This window comes from Tursiops truncatus, chromosome X (assembly GCF_011762595.2).
Source record: "Tursiops truncatus isolate mTurTru1 chromosome X, mTurTru1.mat.Y, whole genome shotgun sequence".
Taxonomy (NCBI): Eukaryota; Metazoa; Chordata; class Mammalia; order Artiodactyla; family Delphinidae; genus Tursiops; species Tursiops truncatus.
In genome coordinates this window covers 48,297,938-48,322,311 of record NC_047055.1, presented here as the reverse complement: position 1 = coordinate 48,322,311, position 24,374 = coordinate 48,297,938, and the positions used below count along the sequence as shown (strand labels likewise).

General features: G+C 39.1%; 1 long non-coding RNA gene and 1 pseudogene across 2 annotated transcripts in view; both read right to left on the bottom strand.

The window, feature by feature from the left end:
* LOC109549504 (uncharacterized) overlaps positions 1 to 24,374 on the bottom strand; it is a 485,617-nt gene that overhangs the window by 226,520 nt on the left and 234,723 nt on the right. The window lies entirely within an intron of this gene.
* LOC101325871 (spermidine synthase pseudogene) lies at positions 7,251 to 9,145 on the bottom strand (annotated as a pseudogene).

The window sequence follows — 24,374 nt, the reverse complement described above, 5'->3', positions numbered from 1 at the left end:
AAGTGACTCAGCCTCTGAAGACTATCTAGAACAATCATAAACTGATGAAGCTCTAATTAAATGACCCTCTGACAAGTAAGAAAAACAAACAAAAAAAATGAAACAATACAAAAAAATCACCATCATCAAGATGTCCAAGCATGTGCAATAAAGTCTCCAAGGAGACTTTTCTGGATCCAGACTGTAGAGCAGAGGAAGCAAAAGAATGATGAATAATGAACAATGAAGCATGTCAATTCCATGGTTGCTAAAGAAAGGAATTTCACCCTGGGAATCAAGAACAATCTCTTGATAACTTAGATCTTGAACAATCTCTTGATAACTTAGTATAATTATATCATCAGCCAGTAGAAAATACTTTTGATTGGAACAGGTCTTTAATATACTAGAAAGGCCTTCACAGAGGAACTGTCTAAAGTACAGTAAATAACAGCAGCTTTTGAAAGTCTGTCTTTTTGGTTTTAGAAATAAAATTCCCCTTACTAATGCAATCACTTCATGCAAGGGGGCTGTGGTCTATTCCTTTTTTCATACAATGAATAAATTGAGATTTCTTTAAAAAAAATTTCTGACATATTTTACTTCAACTCCAGGTATATAATAGTTTCACATAATAGCCTCCTATAATCTATAGCTGGCAACTAAATACACAATCCAATACCCAAATCCTTGAGGTATCTTTGACTGTCATGCTACAAATACTGTCTCATTTACATATGTCTTTCTCTGAATGGTAGAAAAGTTCCTTTTTATATGTAACTTACAAAAACCTCTTTAAAGCAAATACATTGAAATCATGGCTGATCAGAAAATATGAAGCCCAATGAACTGTAATAAGTCAGGAATGGCATAAGCCACTTTAACAAACTGATGTCAAGGTCATTTGGAGAGAGAAGAGATACACACAAACACTCCCTCGGAGAGATTTTGTGGAAGAATGGATTACACCTGTATGTTACAAAGTAAATTATATTATTAAGAAGATTGAAATCCATCAAACTCAAAACTTCCTTAGAACTGTGTGAAATAATGCATTTAAAGATCTGAAGGCCGTACATCTAATCCATTTGGTTCTCGAAATTTCTGAATTCTAATACAGAAAGGCACTTGCTGACAGACCAAGAATGTGGAAATTACAGTGGTATAATTCAAAGCACACTATATAGTAAGTGAACTGTATGCATCAGAATCACCCTAAGTATTTAGTAGGAAGACCGATATCATCATTAACATTTGAGAAACACTGATTTAGTATTTATTCTGGGTTATTCCCTTGATGCTCAAGTCTTTCTAACCTCTTTGTGTGAAAAGTTATTAAATATGCTAAATCAACGTGTTGCCCTCTTCTCAAATGACAGCAACAAACAAGGTCTTTATGGGATTTTAAAAAATAGTACTTTTTTGTATTTTGCAAACCCCTATATCCATTGTCCACATTTATTTATGTAAAGGTCAACTCAAGGCCTTTGGGGAACTTCAATCAAAAAGGTTTGTTGAGACATAAAGTGGTGAACTATTGATACTATTTTAAGCTATAATTTCCTAGAGGCCAGAGAATGTTTAACTGAACCATGAACATATGGGAAAATGTTTAAAAAGACAAACGTTTTTATGATAATGACTATTAGCAAAAATAGAAAAGTACAGTTTAATATTGACTCAGTAGAATATGAGAAACACTCAGTGAATGTTTTATACCCCCACACACACACAAAAGCCAGTTAACAGTTTTTGCTGAGCATGGGGGAAAAAAATTGCTATATCTTCCAATTTAGACACTGCAGTCAATGAAATCTGCAGAAGGTTCACAGAGTTGTGGTTTACAATAAGTCTTTCTGGTGAACTTAATTGTCACAGTGTTTTTTTTTTTTTTTTGAGTTTAATCTGTTTGGGTTTTATTTATTTATATTTTTAATGCTTTTTTAAACATCTTTATTGAAGTATAATTGCTTTACAATGGTGTGTTAGTTTCTGCTTTATAACAAAGTAAATCAGCTATACATATACATATATCCCCATATTTCTTCCCTCTTGTGTCTCCCTCCCTCCCACCCTCCCTATCCCACCCCTCCAGGCGGTCACAAAGCACTGAGCTGATATCCCTGTGCTATGCGGCTGCTTCCCACTTGCTATCGGTTTTGCATTTGGTAGTGTATATATGTCCATGCCACTCTCTCACTTTGTCCCAGCTTACCGTTCCCCTCCCTGTGTCCTCAAGTCCATTCTCTAGTAGGTCTGCGTCTTTATTCCCGTCCTGCCCCTAGGCTCTTCATGACCTTTTTTTTTTCTTTTTAGATTCCATATATATGTGTTAGCATACGGTATTTGTCTTTCTCTTTCTGACTTACTTCACTCTGTATGACAGACTCTAGGTCCATCCACCTCACTACAGATAACTCAATTTCATTTCTTTTTATGGCTGAGTAATATTCCATTGTATATAAGTGCCACATCTTCTTTATCCATTTGTCTGTCAGTGGACACTTAGGTTGCTTCCATGTCCTGGCTATTGTAAATAGAGCTGCAATGAACATTGTGGTACATGACTCTTTGAATTATGGTTTTCTCAGGGTATATGCCCAGTAGTGGGATTGCTGGGTCATATGGTAGTTCTATTTTCAGTTTTTTTAGGAACCTCCATACTGTTCTCCATAGTGGCTGTATCAATTTACATTCCCACCAACAGTGCAAAAGGGTTCCCTTTTCTCCACACCCTCTCCAGCAATTATTGTTTGTAGATTTTTTGATGATGGCCATTCTGACTGATGTGAGGTTTTATCTCATTGTAGTTTTGATTTGCATTTCTCTAATGATTAATGATGTTGAGCATTCTTTCATGTATCACAGTGTCTTTCAAACCCCATATGGGCAATTTCTATTGATTATAATGCTGCCTCCTGCTGAGAGCAAAACTGATCCACTGCACACTCCAGAGTGGGTAATCCTTGCCAGCAGGTCACTTATGCCTCCCAAGGTTTCCTTTTAACACAATTAATGATGATGATGATGATGGTGGTGGTGATAATAATAATCCTTAATTCTTACTCAACACATTCTATTAAGATAGCTGCAAATTAAATAGGGTTCATAGAATGTCAGTTCCTTGACAGGGAAAACATAGGGTAGCCCAGTTACATTTTGATGGTAATTTGAGACTGTTTTCGGAAACTAGATCCTAAAGATATCCTTGAATTAAAAAGAGACTCAAAACACTTAACGAACAGCTGTAAGACAACTGTAGACTTACTGTAAAGTTATGTCCTCTACTGTACAAAATTTTGCTTTCTATTTCCCATAACTCATATCAAAATAATTCCCAAAATGTATATTTGTGGCAGGTGGCTTCTGTTCAGTAAAGGAGGAAAACAACCTCATAGTTCTTATGAGTTTTGCAAAATATACCTGCTTACTATTTTAAAGAAATAAAAGGACTATACCAAAAATAAAACCCCACAAAACCCAACTCTACCAATTATCAAATTTTCTAATGCATCCTTGTACCCTCAGTTGGTTCAAGAGTGAAGACAGCAGCTTTCATTTCAAAGATAAGATGAGGCCAAACATGTTTTCTGAAGCTCCAGTTGTAGGTGGGTCCAAAGTTGAATTCAATTTCTCTTTAAGGAGATAAATATAAAACCTAAATCTATCTAGTATTCTCTATACACTTTTTGTCTTCTTATATGTTTCCTTTATTTTTTAAAGGTCCACTTGCATCACCATTTTTTTAAATGTCATTTGGTAATAAAGCTGTAGTTATTCTTTCATTCTTCCTTACTTCCTTGGAGAAGTAAAATGAAAGGGCTGGACAATCTGACCTTTATGATCCCTTATATAAGTCTGTGATTATGGCATGACCATTAATGAACTACTTAATTGCCACTTCAATTAGAAGGAAAATACAGGCTGAGAGGAAGCACCTTCTGTTGGAACACAGATATCTCAAATGCACTTGCACCAAACTATAAAGCTGTTTCTTATGAAGCAAAATTTATGATAAGGTAATTTTAACTGTTTGGAACCCATACAAGGATAGTTATTCTCTAACTATAAGGCAGTATCATTTCAAGAGGAGGAACCCAAGAGCAGTAAAAGCCTTTATACCATCATAAAAAAAACAGGTATTTAGAACTATCATAGTCAGTCAGCTCAGGCTGCTATAACAAAATACCATTGTCTTAGTGGCTTAAACAACAGAAATTTATTTCTCACAATTCTGGAAGCTAGAATCTCCAAGAGCAATGTGCTGGCAAGGTAGGTTTCATTCTGAGGCCTCTACTCTGGCTTGCAGATGGCCACCATCTCTCTGTAAGGTCACATGACCTCTTCATTGTGTGTGCACAGGAAAAGAGAGAGAGCAAGCTCTCTGGTATCTCTTCTTATAAGGGCACTAATCCCATCATGAGAGTCCCACCCTCATGACCTCATCTAATCCTAATTACCTCCCCAAAGCCCCATCTTCAAATACCGCCACATTAGAGTTTAGGGCTTCAACATACACATTTGTGGGGGACATCAAAATTTGGTCCATAACGATCAGGTTACCTGCCAGCACAAACTTTTGTCATCTTTGCTAAGAGACACAGATTTAAAGGACTAAGAGTCAATACATTGAATGCAATACGAAGTAAGAGTTGAACAGTAGAAGCATCTAATCTGAATAATTCCTTTTCACTGTGAAAAAAAAGTACCACCCCATCCCACCTCTGCCAATAAACTTGTTTTTTGCCCAGGCTGGCTATTTAAATGCCCTAATTCTTTACTCCACCTTGTCTATTTATGCACTAGCACTACAATCATTTCTGTGGTGAAATCGACTGAGAAAGTATTTTTTTTCCAAGTTGGCTTTAGTGTCTAAAGACCTCCCTTCAAAAAGTGAAAGTGCAGTGTTCAGGAGGCCTGTTTCATCACTAGACATGAATTACTCCACCCAGTTGGGACTGTGATGTCCTCGTATTAACTAAAGGTCCAGATTCAGCAGTACACTGTGGAAACAGTAAACTAAGGCACAAATTTTGTCATTGTTTGTCATCATGGTGCATCTGTTTTCCCACTTTCAGAAGGTACCAACTCTTAGGAAGACTTGAAGGGCAACTGCTATGGTCTGAATGTTCATGTCCCCCCAGAATTCATTTGTTGAAATCCTAACTCCTACGGTGACGGTATTGGTAGGTGAGGCCTTTGGAAGGTGCTTAGGTCATGAGTGCAGAGCCCTCATGAATGAAATGTGTTCTTATAAAAGAGGCCCCAGAGAGACCCTATGCCCCTTCCACCAAGCAAGGATACATGAAATCTACAGAAGAGACCCCTCACCCCACCATGATGGCACCCTGATCTCTGCCTTCCAGCCTCCAGAACTGTAAGAAAAATTTCTGTTGTTTATAAGCTACCCAGTCTGGTCTTTTGTTATAGCAGCCCAAGCAGACTAAAACAGTACTTCGTTTAAGAAACATTCCACAAAGCTCAGATTTCACAGAGCAAACTGTAAAATACAATTTTAGGATAGTAATATTGGGTATCTGGTTTTCTTAAAATTTCTAACTATAATTCAACACGATTTTGGATTCTGGTCATCTAAATACATATTTCTTGGTTTTGTTTTCTGTTTAAGAAACCACTGAACCACTGCTGACTCAGTGGTTTGTGCACAAAACTCTTCTTTATATTCTAGAATGGTCAGTTCAATAATCTCTGCCTCCAATGGTACCCCAAAACTTCTACAATAAAACAGAATAGATTTATTTTTGCCCTTTTCAGTTATTTCAATCCCTGATGTGGTCACCAGTGGCCCCTTTCATTAATCATACAATATTATAAATTCACATACATTGGGACCACTGGAGCTACTTTGAGATAAGCAGATTTCAAATTAATTCATGCCTACTAATTTTGAGATCTGAGTTGAAGTTTCTTAGTCCTGTGTCACTCCACGGATATGACAATCATAATCCGTTTCTACACACAAAGTATGAGCAATTTAGAGATCTAAAATTAGTGTGTGCAAATTATTTAAATGAGTGCTGCATAAGAGATTAATCGGGCCACAGGAATGGCTAGAGTGTCTCAAATCCGAGTTCTCATTTATTTTCTTCTCTACTAATTGTCTAACCAAAGGTAGCACAAATTTCATTTAGTGAACTTATAGTACAGTGTTTTGTTTTTTTTTCAAACCTACAGTGATCTAGCCTCCATAGGTGAATTTAAACATTTTCGTCCATTTTCTGACTGAAGATTTTTTCAAAAGGAATGTGCAATAAAGTTTAGCATGCAGTGGAGAATTAATAAACATTGCTGATCAATAGGAACATGAACTAATGACTTTGTCTTGCTAATCCTATGTTTTAATCACTTGGTTTATGACTTCTACATACCCTTATTACATGTCCTTTTAGTCAAGCAAAGCCAGGGCAATTTTGAAGCTTACAATTTAGTTTCAGCTATTTTTACAAAATAGAAAACTTATGAAACTGTTTACCTGTCCTAAACACATAAGGAAGAAAATCTAAACACAACCCCACAATCCGTGTCATTTACATATAATTTCTATTTTCATCCTTTTTAATACCATATTATAAAATAGAATTGCCTTTATTGACAAAGTTTAACTAACTGAATTTTGAGTGAGTGTTGGTTTCTGGCTTTATAATTGTTTTAACATTATAACTTTAAAAAAGGTGTTTTCTTATAACATCTCTAATTACCAAAGACCATTGTAAGATGCATTTTGGAGTTGTAAACCCAATAGCATGTATCAGTCATGTTTTAAATACTTAGTTGATGAATGAATCAAGGAGTCTTCCTCTTCCACATTCCAAGGAAGATTTCCAGTACTTAGTGGGCAGAATGGTTATAGCTCATAATCTCTACTGTTACATCAATGTCTAAGCCTGTATAAGGTTATACCTACATCTCAAGCAAGAAATGTTGATCTTCGCATAGTTTCCATAAAGAAAGGCAAGATCCAATGAGGCAGTGTGCAAACTGTATACCAGAACACTTGTAGTTGGATTGTGAAAGAACTTCAGGGTCAGATTTGGCTGATCACCTAGTAGGTGTTGGGAGGCACACCAACTTTCAATCCTAGCTAGGGTCAGAGAGCCTGTTCCTAGGTAGCACATATTTCCAAGCCCCATCACTGTTACCTTCCACCTCCTTTTAAAAACACATTTGCCATAAGTAAAGCCAACAAGACACTCAGAGAATCCAGGCATAAATGTTTATGCATTTGGCATTATTATACAAGTTTGGGAGAAAACAAAAAGTGAGTCAGAATTTAATTGAGGGTGTTTATATAACACAGCTGTACATGAGCAAGTATGTTACCACAACATTCTACATTTAGCTTTCTGGAGCCCAAGGCAGACTTAAGATCTAGAATGGGCCTCTTCTCTGGAAAATCCTTCTCAAGATCTTTTATCTTTATCAAAGAGGATTATTTCCACCTCCATCCCATAGCTCTTATGGGTGCTAGATAACACACGCCTACTCTATTTGGCTTCAGATATTTGGAATCTAGGCAAATGGGGCCTTAATTATTATTCGGTGGGCTTGAATTTTACTCTGCTAATTTTGAGTGAATGAAGAGCATTCAGGAAACTCTTGCCTGTTTCATTTTTGTAGTTTTCTTCTGTTTCTCCTTTCCGTTTCTTGAGCCCTGCCTTTCTTTTTATATCAGGCAAGAGATTCACTTAAAGTGAAGGAAGGGAATTGTGAGAGAGAGACTATTTCTGCCCCAATTTCAACTTCTGTGTTCAGATATACTTCCCTATGACCCACCACTTTAAGACTAATTTATGTTTTAGCTTCTTAGTGAATAGCCAATTTGTAGCTCATCAAAATACTCTCTCCTCCTCCAAGACATAAACTCTACTATGAAGTTCTCAGCTACAAGTGGCTTAGAGGAGAAACTGCCATTTCCTCCAAAACAGGCTGTTGCATACTCAAAACTAAACAGTATACAAACGTCTTGCGTTGAGTTCCTAATATTGGCAGAATATTTGTTCTCATTGTTGTTCTAGATACATGTGTTTGGTGAGTGAGGGGCGACAGAGGTGGAGATGGTGCTGTAGGCACCTGGTATAAACTTGCAAGCTGAACGCCACACAGAAAGTCCTAACAGGGCAGGCCGGGCAGCATTCTGGGTCCTGTAACACTGGATTCGGAAGCGAGTCTGCGGGAGTCTCATCCAGGGCTGGCGGCGTCCAGCCACCCTGGAGGCTTGCTGGCCGGAGGTCCTGGGCGGCACCGGCAGCGGCGCCTGGGCTCAGCACACATCATTCAGGGCTTTGCGGGCAAACTCGGACAGGATGAAGGGTGCCCGATGTACATCAGAGTTGTAGTATTTCAGCTGTATCTGTTCCACCTGCTTCTGCGTCAGAGGCTGCACGGGCTCCAGGAAGTTGGTGCTTGGATTTTTGCTGCACAGTATGAAGCCAATTTGGCAGCTGGGGTAGGTGGGGATGGTGCAGTAAGCGTAGCCGACCACCGGGAAGAGTGATTTGCAGAACTGCCGCATCACCTTGATGAGGTCCAGGTGCAGCCACTGACACTCGCCCTGGCAGCAGAGGATGCCACCCTTCTTCAGGGCCGTCTTCATGAGCCGGTAACAGGAATCCTTGAATAGACTCTCAGCAGGGCCCAGGGGGTCTGAGGAGTCAGTGATAATGACATCGAAAGCATCCTGGTTCTGTTTCATGAACTCAAAACCATTATCCACATGTAGGATGAGCTTTGAGCTCGAGTAGCCAACGGCCATGCCCGGCAGGAACTTCTTGGAGACTTGAACGACATCCTCGTCGATCTCGCACTGGACCACGGACTCCACGGAGGAATGCTTCACCACCTGCCGCAGGACACCCCCATCCCCGCCCCCGACGATCAGCACCTTGCGTGGATTGGGGTGGCTGCAGAGGGGCAAGTTGGCTATCATCTCCTGGTAGGAGAACTCGTCCCTCTCTGTGCACTGGACGACGCCATCCAACACCGGCACGTCGCCGTAGCTCTTACTGCGGAAGACAGGGATATCCTGATACCGCGAGCACTGATGGTGTAGCAGCTGCTCCGCCTGCAGCGACAGGGCCTGGCCGGGCCATGCGCTGCACGTCTAGCGGAACCAGATGGCGGCGGGGCCGTCGGGGCCGGGCTCCATGGCTGGCAGGCTGGCGGGCGGGCAGACTCGAGGCCGGAGCAGCGGGATTCCGGCCCGGGACTGCAGGTAGCGCAGAGCCGCAGCACAACGGGACCAGCCCCACCCAGCGCCAGCGCCAGCGCCAGCGCCAGCGCCTCGCCCTAACCCCGCCCGTGCCCTACCACCACCGACGGGGCGGAGCCTGCTGGCAGGAGCGAAACCCGAAACCTCTTTGCAGAGGCCTTTGGTATCTTTTTATCTCCTAGCCATTTCTTATCATTAACATTCTACCCCATGTCTCCAGATCACTGTGTCACTTCTGTGTGGCATAATCCCCTCCCAGCACTTCTGGGAACATCCACTAGAGACCACAAGCTGTGCTGTGCCCACTTACCAAGCAAACACATTTAATACAAAATTATAAAAATGAGGGCTTCCCTGGTGGTGCAGTGGTTGAGAGTCCACCTGCCGATGCAGGGGACACGGGTTCGTGCCCCGGTCCAGGAAGATCCCACATGCCGCGGAGCGGCTACGCCCGTGAGCCATGGCCGCTGAGCCTGCGCGTCCGGAGCCTGTGCTCCGCAACGGGAGAGGCCACAACAGTGAGAGACCCACGTACCGAAAAAAAAAAAAATATATATATATATATATATATATATATAAATGATATTTCATTACCAGAAAATATGCGTGTCTTAGAATAAAATTAGTTTTCACTATGAAGGAGGAAAGCCTTGTGAACTTCTGTTCCCCACTGCATAGCTTGACAAACTCAGCCAATGTCATGAAGACCAAATAGACCCAGGCCCATTTTGACCTGGACAGAGGAGTTTGCCAGGATTTGGGACTCTCAGTGTTAAAACTGGGGAAGTCTCCGGCAAACCACTGGGTTTGATCATCTGAAGACCAACTAAAAGTACTGGATAGCGCTACTGTCAAGAAAATCAAAGCCTCTTATCTGCTTTCTGCTGGAAGGTACCTTTCTCATTAAACTTGAAGTCACTGATGATTTCCTCTCTTACTATATAACATTGCTTCCTACCTGGTGCTACCACCTTCTCCACAAAGACAAAATTCTGTGTCCTCTAGTTTTCTTGTTATTGTGGTTGCTGTTTTGACAAAAATGATATGAATTTCTTTTGAAATTGTCACCTTAAAGATTCTCATGATAGTTTCTGGCATCATGGTACCATAATTCCATTTCCCCCTTCATCTCACCAATGAAAGCAGCTTGGGTTTTGCTGACTACCTCATGACACTTGCACGCGCATTACATTTATCTTGCCATCACAATAACAGATATTGTTCCCATTTCCTGATGAGAAAATAGAGGCTAAGTGGAATCAGGTGACTAGCATTGGTTGTAGAACTAGTCACAGGATAAGCCTACTCCGTATCATGGCCTTGGCTTTCCATATTAATAATGACTCTCCTTTTTCTAGACTATCTGTCAAATATGCCTAACACCTATAATCACAGAAGAAATGTGACCCAAAGCTTGTAGATTAAAAGATCTACTGGAAAATATTTTCTCAGCCCTGTCTTGTGCATAGCTTAGATAGCTTCATGGTTGACTTTTCTAATTACTCTCATGAGACCATAAAATCCAACTCTCTGACAGAATGCTATTGAGTTGCTTTCTTTTATTTTTACCTTGAATATGCCGTTTGTGTTTTAAATGTTCATGGCAAACATTACTCAGACCATAATATTTCAAAATATTTCCCATATTATTTCAAAATATTCCCATAATATTTCAAAAGAAAACCATATTCAGGAGCCTGAAAAATGAGGCAGGGAGAAATAGCAGTCCTGAATTTTCATTTTACTCAAAGTACTCCTGATCAAAGATTGAATTTCAAGACACCAGACCAAATAATTTTTCTTCAAAATTGAAGATAAAATCCTCTTTATTTTTCTTTTCTCTTTGCCATGCAAGGAAAAAAAAATATGTGCCAGTAATCCATAATTCACTTTATTGGAAGAAATTTCTTGGGAATTATATTCTAGAAATGGCTATAGTCTGGCAATTCTAGAATCTATACTAAAGAAGTCATTTCAAAGGAATTTTCCAAATAAAACCTTTTCACTTTGAAAAATGGCTCTGCTTTAGTCAAATTCACACAATGAAGGGAAAATAAAAGCCTAAAGTTAATTCTGTAAGAGTATAGGAATACATGCAAGCTTTGATACAAATTAATGGCATGGAATCAAAACACAAACTTGAACAGTTTATTGGGCAGAATATCTGCAAAGTTAAAATATACACAGAGGCAGTAGTTATGAATGTGAAGAAAAATATCAAAACAAAGATCACTGAAAGACAGACTTATAGTTCAGCTTTAACTGCCTACAGGGAAGTTTTTATTTGAATTCAGTTCATCCTAGACGATTCCAAAATGGGAGTTCAGTGAACCCTAACTTACAAAGAGAACTGACAGCCAGTCAGGTACATTTCACTCCAGTCAGTTAGAGCTGATGTTGCCTTCATGGATTTATGGTACTCCCAGGGATCTGTCTATCTATCCAGCTCAGGCCAACTGTAGGGAAATTAGTATAAACAATATAGACTTCCAATCTACAGGTATAATGTATAAATGATTAACAACCTTAACCCCCTCAATTTTATTTCTTATATTGTAATACTTGTGTGGCTCAGATTTACATAACAGAACTATACAACGTTTGTTGTAAGAAACATGCATGTCCCTAACAATTCTCGTAATGTGCCTCTTTATTTAACACTGTTGCTTTAACATTTACAAACTATATGTTGTTCAAACTAGTATCCTATTAAACTGTAACTTTAAAAGTACAAAACATAACTTGCCATAATTTATAAATCAATGATTACCATTTGTATGGACAGTGCTTGGTAAACTGAATAAGATAAATAGGTGTTTAAACATCTACCTTTACACCTCTGGTACTTTATGATCAGTTTAGGAGGGAATGATATCACAATCACTTGTGAAATAGCGTCATCAAATCATTAAAGCCATCAGGTTCTAACATTCCCAGAAAAATGGCCTTATTAAAATAGACTGATGAACTATATTGTATCATGAACCTGGGTAGCCCCATTCTACATTTAACATATCCAAAAATATCATAGAGCTGAAAAGACATTCAAATGAAATAAATATATACTTTCCATTTGATTATTATAGTAATCTATCACATTGAAATAATGCAGTGTGTCCTATCAAAGCAAGGTTCCTGCTATACTTCAAAGACTATAGCTGAGACAGTAAAATACCCTTCATGTTTCACATATATTTCCTATCATCCACTAGGAACATCTATTTTTATAGGTTTACTTATATCTTTGGGGTAGAAGAGAGCAAAGTGGTATTATTAAAGTTGTAAGATTGTAAGAAAAGATTTGATGATTTTAGCACAGTATTGAGAACTATTTATTGGTTCTTTTAAAAATTATATCTCTTCAACTGTTAATGATGCATACTGAACTACTTATGGATGAAATATGATGAATTTGCTTTAAAATATTCCAGGCCAAAAAAAAAAAAATGGGTGGGATAGATGAAGCAAGATTGGAAAGGTGTTAATAATCGTGTACATTGGGTGATAGTTACGTGGAATTGATTATATTATTCTACTTTTGTGTGTATGCGGAAATTTCTGTAATACAATTTTTTTAATTATTATTATAATTCATCCTATCTTCATGGGACTTAACTCTAGTACGTGTGATTTAGTGATGTATATGAACTTTATGTAAAAACACCATGTTTTATTCTTTTCTAAATCCAAACATGAAAAAAACTGACCTGTAAATGATATGCTACCACAAATACAGAACTGCTGAAAGTGTAAAATCAGCAAGATTTTGTGAGACCGATTCTTGAAGTGATTTAACTGATGCCTTTATGTCTCAAAAGTAGTAGGAGAAACAAAGGATCAAATTTAGGCATAGGTTCCCTGATATGAATCAATCAACTATTTAGTTAGAAACACACTAGAGGCTGTAAAGCATACAATAAAATAGACAAGACATTGCCCCACCTGTCAAAAAGTTTCCAGATCAGCAGAAGAGACAACATTAGCACACACCAAACAGCAGATAGTTGAAAGCTGAAATGCATGGTCCAAGTAGTAATTATAAAGGAATTTATCAAAAGGAGAGTTTTGTGAAAGTCCCACATAAAAGATCAGAATTGAAACGGTCATTTTAAGATGGATAACATTTGGGGACGCAGGATAAGATACTATGTTGCAGGTAGAGAGTTCAACACAAGCGAAAACATTAAAAGTCAGCATGGTATGTAGATATTAAAGAGAGCACGTACCCTAGAGCAAGGGACACATGTAAAGGAATAATAATAATGACAACAGTAATAATAATAATAGCAGACATTCTGTGCAAGGCACTATTAATAATACCCCAATTTTGCAAATGAGGGAACAGGCACAGAGAGATTAAGAAATGTGCCCGAGGTCATAGAGTTTATATAATGATGGAGCAAGGTTTTGAACCCAGTCTAGTTTCAGGATACATGTGCTGACTCCCATGGCATACTACTCAGTAGGAAATAGGACTTGATAGGTAGTTTGGGAGCAGATAATAGAAGTCAGACAGAGGACTTTCCAATTGATGCTAACCATATTGGTGCCTGACAGGCAAATAACATGGGGACAGAATTGTGGCTGCACCATCCATTCATAGAGCTCATTTCTGATCCTAAAGCTGACTTCTCTCCATCTTCACTTCAAATAACCACTACTTTTATGGACTGTCCAAAATTGTTCAGCCTAGAAGTTGAGAGCTAACTTTTGCTCTCTCAAGTCAAAGAATCGTAAAAACGTGGCACTAAGTTTAAGCAACTTGGCTGAAAGCACATAACTTTGTGTTGGATCAAAGAACTAAAAATCCAAAGACTCTTGGTCTGAACCCCAGACTTCACATACAAATGTACACTTCTCTCAGAACTATAATTCCATAGGCTGAAACTAGAAGTGCATGTAACTGGATCCCAGCCATTTGTCTCACATCTAATGACACAATTTGGAAACTATTACATGATAATTCACAGCCTGTTGTGCTGGGTTTTGCACATCAAGCACATAAAAATAAATAGTGCAAATATTTCTCATAATTCTTTCCATTATTATTAAGCTCAATATACAAACCCCACTGTTTAACACTTGGAATAGATCCTGGGACCCAGAATAAAGGTATAGAATCTAAGATTATGATTATTAATAGTCTCCTCTCCTCATACTTTTCCTGTTGCCTCTGACCTTGACACCTGACTTGTTCTCAGACCTGTTGACTGAATTATGATTTTCACTCCTTTATTATCTATGAGAAGTATTAAGTTATCTTACCAAATCTCCCCACCTTTAAGTCCAGAATTAACTCTTGAGGAGTAGAAAGCTTTTACATTGTCATATAGGAATGACTTGCCTGAACTCAGGTCACCAACCATGTTGGTTGGCCCCAGACTTCCCTGGTTTGGGCACTGAAAGTCCTGCATTCAAGGAAAAGCCCTCTGTCCCAAGCAAACCAGAACAGCTGGTCACCCTAGTGTCTGGCACACTGTCTAAAATGTTAGAAAAAGCAGGTGGGCCTGTCTCCATAGAGCTATTTGTGTATCTATGAGTTGTTTGATGAAACAAAAGGAATATGTGCAGATGAAAAAAAAATAGAATAAAAAGTGAAACGCTCCCTCAGCCTTCTGGAGAGACATGTAATCCTAGCATGAGAACTCCTGCCACTTGGAAGAGAAGTGAGCCTTTTTCCTAAACCTGATATGATCTGTTGATAATCAGTTACAAGAAAGGTAAAAACACTTCCTAGTAACTCTTCAAGTTGCAGTAATGCTGCTAACGTGCTGTGCTGGGGAAGTAGGATACCAATTTACCTGAAAATCAAACTAGCTCTTAATTAAAACTAATCGTACAACACAGAATTTCTACATTGTAGTACACTGGCCCATGACCCAGTTTTCAGGAACTATAACAGTTTAGAAATGTTTTCTTTTATTGCAACCGAAAACCCAGTATTAGCATTCAAGCAAAATGACTCACATTTATTATTAAGGTATTCTCTGAGAAAGTCACCGTTTTACTGAAAGCAAAGCAGGGCAAAAAGAGGAAGCTGGTATTTGAGTAAAACACCTTCTCCTTAGATCCTTACTGAGTGTGGTCATGGCTTCTCAACACACACTGTAGTCTCAAAAATACTTGAGAAAGGATCTGCGAGTAAGAGTTCCCCTTCAGAAAACTAAGGAACCATTTTCCCCTCTCATAGACACTATGTTTGTGGGACAGCCAGGGATGAAATGAATTTTACGTTAAAAACATCCAAAGATATTTTGAAGACACTTCTCTTTTCTTTGAAGAGAAGTTGTTTGGAGGACCAAATGATACACAGGAAATGTATTTTAAAATTACATCTCATTGACAAAATATGATATGTGATTAATTATGCATTCTCTTAAGAAGTTCCCCAGCCCCACCGAATAGTTTGAAGGAGTCTAATGAAAATAAAAATCACGCCAGTCAGAACTGGATTTTACATTGGAATTAATTTATTTGCTCACTATAATACAGGGAAGATGACAAGAGTAGTATATTTATAAAGAAAACCAAGCGGAGATAGTACATTTTATCATTACAGAACTTTCCTATAGAGCAAACACATTTGAGATTAAAAACTTAAATTATACATCACACTTTTGTAAATGCAGAGCAGAGGGTAAAAACAGAAAACCTGGTTACTTTCAGATTTGTATGTCAAAATGGAGAGTTGATGTGTACTGTTGAGGTTTCGTGAGAGGGCTGAGGTGATGGATAATTTTCTTAAGGGTATAAGAAAATCAACTGCTATACACATTCCCTTACAAAATTTCACTACAGATATACTGAGAATAGCAGTTGAAAACAAAACCAAGCAAACAAACAACCAGAAAAGCTAGGAAACAAAAAAGTGGAGGATGTGTGTGTGGGGGGGGAAGAGTTACTTTGTTTTTGATGAGTTGGTATTTTCATGTATTTGACAATGAAAGCTATTACTAATAGAACTTAATGTTCCCTTCTTGCACCCTGTGTGCAAAGGGCAGTACTGCTAGATAGGGCAGTATCCTCCATGGGGGAACCTGCCCTGTGGCCCTTCAAGGACAACAGAATCAGGAAAAGAACTTATTGTGCTCGCAATAGCAAGATAAAGGAAGGCTAGTACATCCAGAACCTGCTGGATATATGGCCTGGCTTTGTTGTTTTCAGTATGTCATATCACCAGTTTTGTTTTCCTTGCATGTGTCTTTAACACTGACTTGAAAGTTAGGGACCTGGGTTTTAAGTCTTGACTCTGACACTAACCGGCTATCTAATCTTAGGCAAGCCGTTTCACCTCTCAGAGACTTGGACAAGAATAGTCACCAGATGACCCCTATGGGCATCATTCAGTGACTTAAAGTCAAAGTCAAAAGTGAAGGCAGGGCTTCCCTGGTGGCGCAGTGGTTGAGAGTCTGCCTGCTGATGCAGGGGACACGGGTTCATGCCCCAGTCCGGCAAGATCCCACATGCCACGGAGCGGCTGGGCCCGTGAGCCATGGCCGCTGAGCCTGCACGTCTGGAGCCTGTGCTCCGCAACGGGAGAGGCCACAACAGTGAGAGGCCCCGCGTACCGCAAAAAAAAAAAAAAGAAGGCAATTTTTTGAACAATGTTATCTTAGATCAAATCACCCCAACTGTTCCAAGGTATACTGAGAGGCCATATAGAAAAGTATTTATTCATGTGGCTCTAGAACCAAACTGTCCAGATCCATACCCTTCTTATTACCTGTGTGATCTGTAGCAAATTTCTTCTCTGTGCCCCCAGCTCCTGATCTATAAAAACAAGAATGATAATAGAACCTAGCCCACAGGGTTATTATGAGGATTCACTGAAATAAGTCACATACAACCCTGAGAGCACTGCCTGTTTAATTCTAATACAGTCAGGAAGAATTACTGAATTAATTAAGCTAGCTCCTCTCCGGTAGAAGATGAGTTCAAGGGCACACATGGACGAGTGAGGCTTTTTTATTTTTTTAACTTCTTTATTGGAGTACAATTGCTTTACAATTGTGTTTTAGTTTCTGCTGTATCACAAAGTGAACCAGCTATACATATACATATATCCCCACATTCCCCCCCTCTTGCATCTCCTTCCCACCCTCCCTAACCCACCCCTCTAGGTGGTAACGAAGCACCGAGTTGATCTCCCTGTGCCATGTGCTGCTTTCCAGTAGCTATCTATTTTACATTTGGTAGTACATATATATGTCCATGCCACTCTCTCACTTTGTCCCAGCTTACCCTTCCCCCTTCCCGTGTCCTCAAGTCCATTCTCTACTTCAGCATCTTTATTCCTGTCCTGCTCCTAGGTTCGTCAAAACCATTTGTTTTTTGTTTTTTTGTTTTTTTTAGACTCCATATATATGTGTTACCATACTGTATTTGTTTTTCTCTTTCTGACTTACTTGACACTGTATGACAGACTCTAGGTCCATCCACCTCACTACAAATAACTCAATTCTGTTTCTTTTTATGGCTGAGTAATATTCCATTGTATATAGATGCCACATCTTCTTTATCCAGTAATCTGTCAGTGGACACTTAGGTTGCTTCCATGTCCTGGCTATTGTAAATAGTGCTACAATGAACATTGTGGTACATGACTCTTTTTGAATTATGGTTTTCTCAGGGTATATACCCAGTAGTGGGATTGCTGGGTCGTATGGTAGTTCTATTGTTAGAGTTTTAAGGAACCTCCATACTGTTCTCCATAGTGGCTGTACCAATTTACATTCCCACCAACAGTGCAAGAGGGTTCCCTTTTCTCCACACCCTCTCCACCATTTACTGTTGTAGACTTTTTGATGATGGCCATTCTGACCTGTGTGAGGTGGTACCTCATTGTAGTTTTGATTTGCATTTCTCCAATGATTAGTGATGTTGAGCATCCTTTCATGTGTTTATTGGCAATCTGTATATCTCCTTTGGAGAAATGTCTTTTTAGGTCTTCTGCCCATTTTTGGATTGGGTTGTTTGTTTCTTTGATATTGAGCTGCATGAGCTGCTTGTATAGTTTGGAGGTTAATCCTTTGTCAGTTGCTTCATTTGCAAATATTTTCTCCCATTCTGAGGGTTGTCTTCATCTTGTTTATGGTTTCCTTGCTGTGCAAAAGCTTTTAAGTTGCATTAGGTCCCATTTCTATATTTTTGTTTTTACTTCCATTTCTATAGGATATGGGTCAAAAAGGATCTTACTGTGATTTATGTCATAGAGTGTTCTGCCTATGTTTTCCTCTAAGAGGTTTATATTCTTTGGCCTTACATTTTGGTCTTTAATCCATTTTGAGTTTATTTTTGTGTATGGTGTTAAGAAGTGATCTAATTTCATTCTTTAACATGTAGCTGTCCAGTTTTGCCAGCACCACTTATTGAAGAGGCTGTCTTTTCTCCATTGTATATTCTTGCCTCCTTTATCAAAGATAAGGTGACCATATGTGCATGGGTTTATCTCTGGCTTTCTATCCTGTTCCATTGATCTATATTTCTGTTTTTGTGCCAGTATCATACTGTCTTGATTACTGTAGCTTTGTAGTATAGTCTGAAGTCAGGGAGCCTGATACCTACAGCTCCGTTTTTCTTTCTCAATATTGCTTTGGCTATTCGGGGTCATTTGTGTTTCCATACAAATTGTGAAATTTTTTGTTCTAGTTCTGTGAAAAATGCCAGTGGTAGTTTGATAGGGATTGCATTGAATTTGTAGATTGCTTAGGGTAGTATAGTCATTTTCACAGTGTTGATTCTTCCAATCCAACAACATGGTATATCTCTCCATCTGTTTGTATCTTTAATTTCTCTCATCAGTGTCTTATAATTTTCTGCATACAGGTCTTTTGTCTCCTTAGGTAGGTTTATTCCTATGTATGTTATTCTTTTTGCTGCAATGGTAAATGGGAGTGTTTCCTTAATTGCTCTTTCAGATTTTTCATCATTAGTGTATAGGAATGCAAGAGATTTCTATGCATTAATTTTGTATCCTGCTACTTTACTAAATTCATTGATTAGCTCTAGCAGTTTTCTGGTAACATCTTTAGATTATCTATGTACAGTATCATGTCATCTGCAAACAGTGACAGTTTCACTTCTTCTTTTCCAATTTGTATTCCTTTTATTTCTTTTCCTTCTCTGATTGCTGTGGCTAAAACTTCCAAAACTATGTTGAATAATAGTGGTGAGAGTGGGCAGCCTTATCTTGTTCCTGATCTTAGAGGAAATGGTTTCAGCTTTTCATGATTGAGAGCGAAGTTGGCTGTGGGTTTGTCATATATGGCCTTTATTACGTTGACGTAAGTTCCCTCTATGCCTACTTTCTGGAGGGTTTCTATCATAAATGGGTGTTGAATTTTGTCCAAAGCTTTCTCTGCATCTATTGAGAGGATTATATGGTTTTTCTCCTTCAATTTGTTAACATGGTGTATCACATTGATTGATTTGCGTATATTGAAGAATCCTTCCATTCCTGGGATAAACCCCACTTGATCATAATGTATGATCCTTGTAATGTGATGTTGGATTCTGCATGCTAGTATTTTGTTGAGGAATTTTGCATCTATGTTCATCAGTGATATTGGCCTGTAGTTTTCTTTTTTTGTGACATCTTTGTCTCGTTTTGGTCTCAGGGTGATGGTGGCCTCGTAGAATGAGTTTGGGAGTGCTCCTCCTTCTGCTATATTTTGGAAGAGTTTGAGAAGGATAGTTGTTACCTCTTCCCTAAATGTTTGATAGAATTCGCTTGTGAAGACACCTTGTCCTGGGCTTTGTTTGTTGGAAGATTTTTAATCACAGTTTCAATTTCAGTGCTTGTGATTGTTCTGTTTATAACATTTATTTCTTCCTGGTTTAGTCTCGGAAGGTTGTGCTTTTCTAAGAATTTGCCCATTTCTTCCAGGTTGTCCATTTTATTAGCATAGAGTTGCTTGTAGTAATCTCATGATTCTTTGTATTTCTGCAGTGTCAGTTGTAACTTCTCCTTTTTCATTTCTAAATTTAATGATTTGAGTCCTCTCCCTCTTTTTCTTGATGAGTCTGGCTAATGGTTTCTCAATTTTGTTTATCTTCTCAAAGAACCAGCTTTTAGTTTTATTGATATTTGCTATCATTTCCTTTATTTCTTTTTCATTTACTTTCAGTCTGATCTTTATGATTTCTTTCCTTCTGCTAGCTTTGGGTTTTTTTTTATTCTTCTTTCTCTAATTGCTTTAGGTGTAAGGTTATGTTGTTTATTTGAGATGTCTCTTGTTTCTAGGATTATATTGTTACAAACTTCTCTCTTAGAACTGCTTTTGATGCATCCAATAGGTTTTGGGTTGTTGTGCTTTCATTGTCATTTGTTTCTAGGTATTTTTTGTTTTCCTCTTTGATTTCTTTAGTGACCTCTTTTTTATTTAGTAGTGCATTGTTTAGTCTCCATGTGTTTGTATTTTGTACAGTTTTTTCCTATAATTGATATCTAGTCTTATAGTGTTGTGCTCGGAAAAGATGTTTGATACGATTTCAATTTTCTTAAATTTCTCAAGCTTGATTTGTGACCCAAGATATGATCTACCCTGGAGAATGTTCCATGAGCACTTGAGAAGAAATTGTATTCTGTTGTCTTTGGATAGAAGGTCCTATAAATATCAATTAAGTCCATCTGTTTAATGTGTCATTTAAAGCTTGTGCTTCCTTTTTTATTTTCATTTTGGATGATCTGTCCATTGGTGAAAGTGGGCTGTTAAAGTCACCTACTATTTTTGTGTTACTGTTGATTTCCCCTTTTATGGCTGTTAGCATTTGCCTTATGTATGGAGGTGCTCCTATGTTGGGTGCATAAATATTTACAATTGTTATACTTCTTCTTGGATTGATCCCTTGATCATTATGTAGTGTCCTCTGTCTATTGTAATAGTCTTTATTTTAAAGTCTATTTTTTCTGATCTGAGAATTGCTACTCCAGCTTTCTTTTGACTTCCATTTCCATGGAACACCTTTTTCTATACCCTCACTTTCAGTCTGTGTGTGTCCCTAGGTCTGAAGTGAGTCTCTTGTAGGCAGCATAAATTCGGGTCTTGTTTTTCTATCCATTCAGCCAGTTTGTGTCTTTGGGTTGGAGCGTTTAATCCATTTACATTTAAGGTAATTATCGATAAGTATGTTCCTATTCCCATTTTCTTAATCGTTTTGGGTTTGTTATTGTTTTTTCCTTCTCTTGTGTTTCCTGCCTAGAGAAGTTCCTTTAGCATTTGTTGTAAAGCTGTTTTGGTAGTGCTAAATTCTCTTAGCTTTTGCTTGTCTGTAAAGGTTTTAATTTCTCCTTCGAATCTGAATGAGAACCTTGCTGGGTAGAGTATTCTTAGTTGTGGGTTTTTCCCTTTCATCCCTTTAAATATGTCCTGCCACTCCCTTCTGGCTTGCAGAGTTTCTTCTGAAAGATCAGGTGTTAACCTTGTGGGGATTCCCTTGTATGTTATTTGTTGCTTTTCCTTTGCTGCTTTTAATATTTCTTCTTTGTATTTAATTTTTGACAGTTTGATTAATATGTGTCTTGGTGTGTTTCTCCTTGGATTTATCCTGTATGGGACTCTCTGCACTTCATGGACTTGATTGACTATTTCCTTTCCCATATTAGGGAAGTTTTCAACTATAATCTCTTCAAATATTTTCTCAGTCCCTTTCTTTTTCTCTTCTTCTTCTGGGACCCCTATAATTCTAATGTTTGTGCATTTAATGTTGTCCCAGAGGTCTCTGAGACTGTCCTCATTTCTTTTCATTCTTTTTTCTTTATTCTGCTCTGTGGTAGTTATTTCCACTATTTTATCTTCCAGGTCACTTATCCATTCTTCTGCCTCAGTTATTCTGCTATTGATCCCTTCTAGAGAATTTGTAATTTCATTTATTGTGTTGTTCATCATTGTTTGTTTGCTCTTTAGTTCTTCTAGGTCCTTGTTAAACGTTTCTTGTATTTTCTCCCTTCTATTTCCAAGATTTTGGACCATCTTTACTATCATTACTTGAATTCTTTTTTCAGGTAGACTGCCTCTTTCCTCTTCATTTGTTAGGTCTGGTGGGTTTTTACCTTGCTCCTTCATCTGTTGTGTGTTTCTCTGTCTTCTCATTTTGCTTAACTTACTGTGTTTGGGGTCTCCTTTTCACAGGCTGCAGGTTCGTAGTTCCCATTGTTTTTGGTGTCTGCCCCAGTGGCTAAGGTTGGTTCAATGCTTTGTTTAGGCTTCCTGGTGGAGGGGACTGGTGCCTGTGTTCTGATAGATGGGGTTGGATCTTGTCTCTCTGGTGGGCAGGACTGCGTCTGGTGGTATGTTTTGGGGTGTCTGTGAACCTGCTGATTTTAGGCAGCCTCTCCGCTAATGGGTTGGGATGTGTTCCTGTCTTGCTAGTTGTTTGGCATGGGGTGTCCAGAACTGGAGCTTGCTGGTCATTGAGTGGAGCTGGGTCTTAGTGTTGAGACAGAGATCTCTGGGAGGGCTCTTGTCAATTGATATTATGAGGGACTGGGAGGTCTCTGGTGGACCAATGTCCTGAACTTGGTTCTCACACCTCAGAGGCTCAGGCCTGATACCCTGCCAGAGCACCAACACACTGTCAGCCACATGGCTCAGAAGAAAAGGGAGAAAAGAAAAAAATAAGAAAGAAAGAAAGAAAATAAATAAAATAAAGTTATTAAAATAAACAGTTAAAAAGTATTAAAATTAAAAAGTAATTTAAAAATAGAAGGGAGCAACCAAACCAATAAATAAATCCACCAATTATAACAAGCACTAAAATCTTTACTAAAAACGACAGACAGACAGACCCTAGGACAAATGGTAAAAGCTAACCTATACAGACAAATCACACAAAGAAGCATACACATACACACTCAGAAAAAGAGAAAAAGGAAAAAATATATATATATAAAAAAAGGAAGAGGGCTTCCCTGGCAGCGCAGTGGTTGAGAGTCCACCTGCTGATGCAGGGGACATGGGTTCGTGCCCCAGTCCAGGAAGATCCCACATGCCGTGGAGCGGTTGGGCCCGTGAGCCATGGCCATGGCCACTGAGCCTGCGCATCCAGAGCCTGTGCTCCGCAATGGGAGAGGCCACAACAGTGAGAGGCCCATGTACCAGGGAAAAAAAAAAAAAAAAAGGAAGAGAGCAACCATATCAATAAACAAATCTACCAGTTATAATAAGCTCTAAATACTGAACTAAGATAAACATAAAACCAAAAACAAATTAGGCTGTGTTCGCAAAGCCAACCCCAGTCCTCTCCCTGGGATCTGACCTCCGAAGCTAAGCCTCAGCTCCCAGCCCCCACCCACCCCAGTGGGTGAGCAGACAAGCCTCTCAGGCTGGTGAGTACTAGTCGGCAGTGATCCCCTCTGTGCAGGAATCTCTCTGCTTTGCCCTCTGCACCCCTGTTGCTGTGCTCTCCTCTGTGGTTCTGAAGCTTCCCCCCACCCATCCCCCCTTCTCCGCCAGTGAAGGGACTTCCTAGTGCATGGAAACATTTCCTCCTTCACAGCTCCCTCCCAGAGGTGCAGGTCCCTTCCCTATTCTTTTGTTTCTGTTTTTTCTTTTTTCTTTTGCCCTACCCAGGTATGTGGGGAGTTTCTTGCCTTTTGGGAAGTCTGAGGTCTTCTGCCAGCATCAGTAGGTGTTCTGTAGGAGTTGTTCCCCATGTAGATGTACTTTTGATGTATCTGTGGGGAGGAAGATGATCTCCACGTCTTACTCCTCTGCCATCTTGAAGGTCCTCCCAGGAGTGAGGCTTTTAAATGGAAAAAGATACTTCTTCCTGGCCACACCCACACTCCCAGTTATTTTCTAGCACAGTGATTCTCTCACGCTATCTGGCATCAGAATCCCCTGGACAGCTTATTAAAACACAGGCTCTTGGACCCCAGCCCCAATTCTCTAGGTCTGGGCTGGGGTGAGAACATACATTTCTAACAAATTTCCAAGTGATATTGATGTCACTGGCCCAGGGAACATATTTTGAGAACCACTGAACTAAATAATATCTCCCTGATTTTTCGTAATCAGAGAACCATTGGGACCTGCATAATTTGGATTGGACACCTGAGGACACCATCTCTTATCCAGTGAACTCAACAGTACAGCTTGCCAGCCAATGGTATTAAGGTATCTGAGCACACTTAAGAATCACTGATCTATCGAATCACACTAATTGT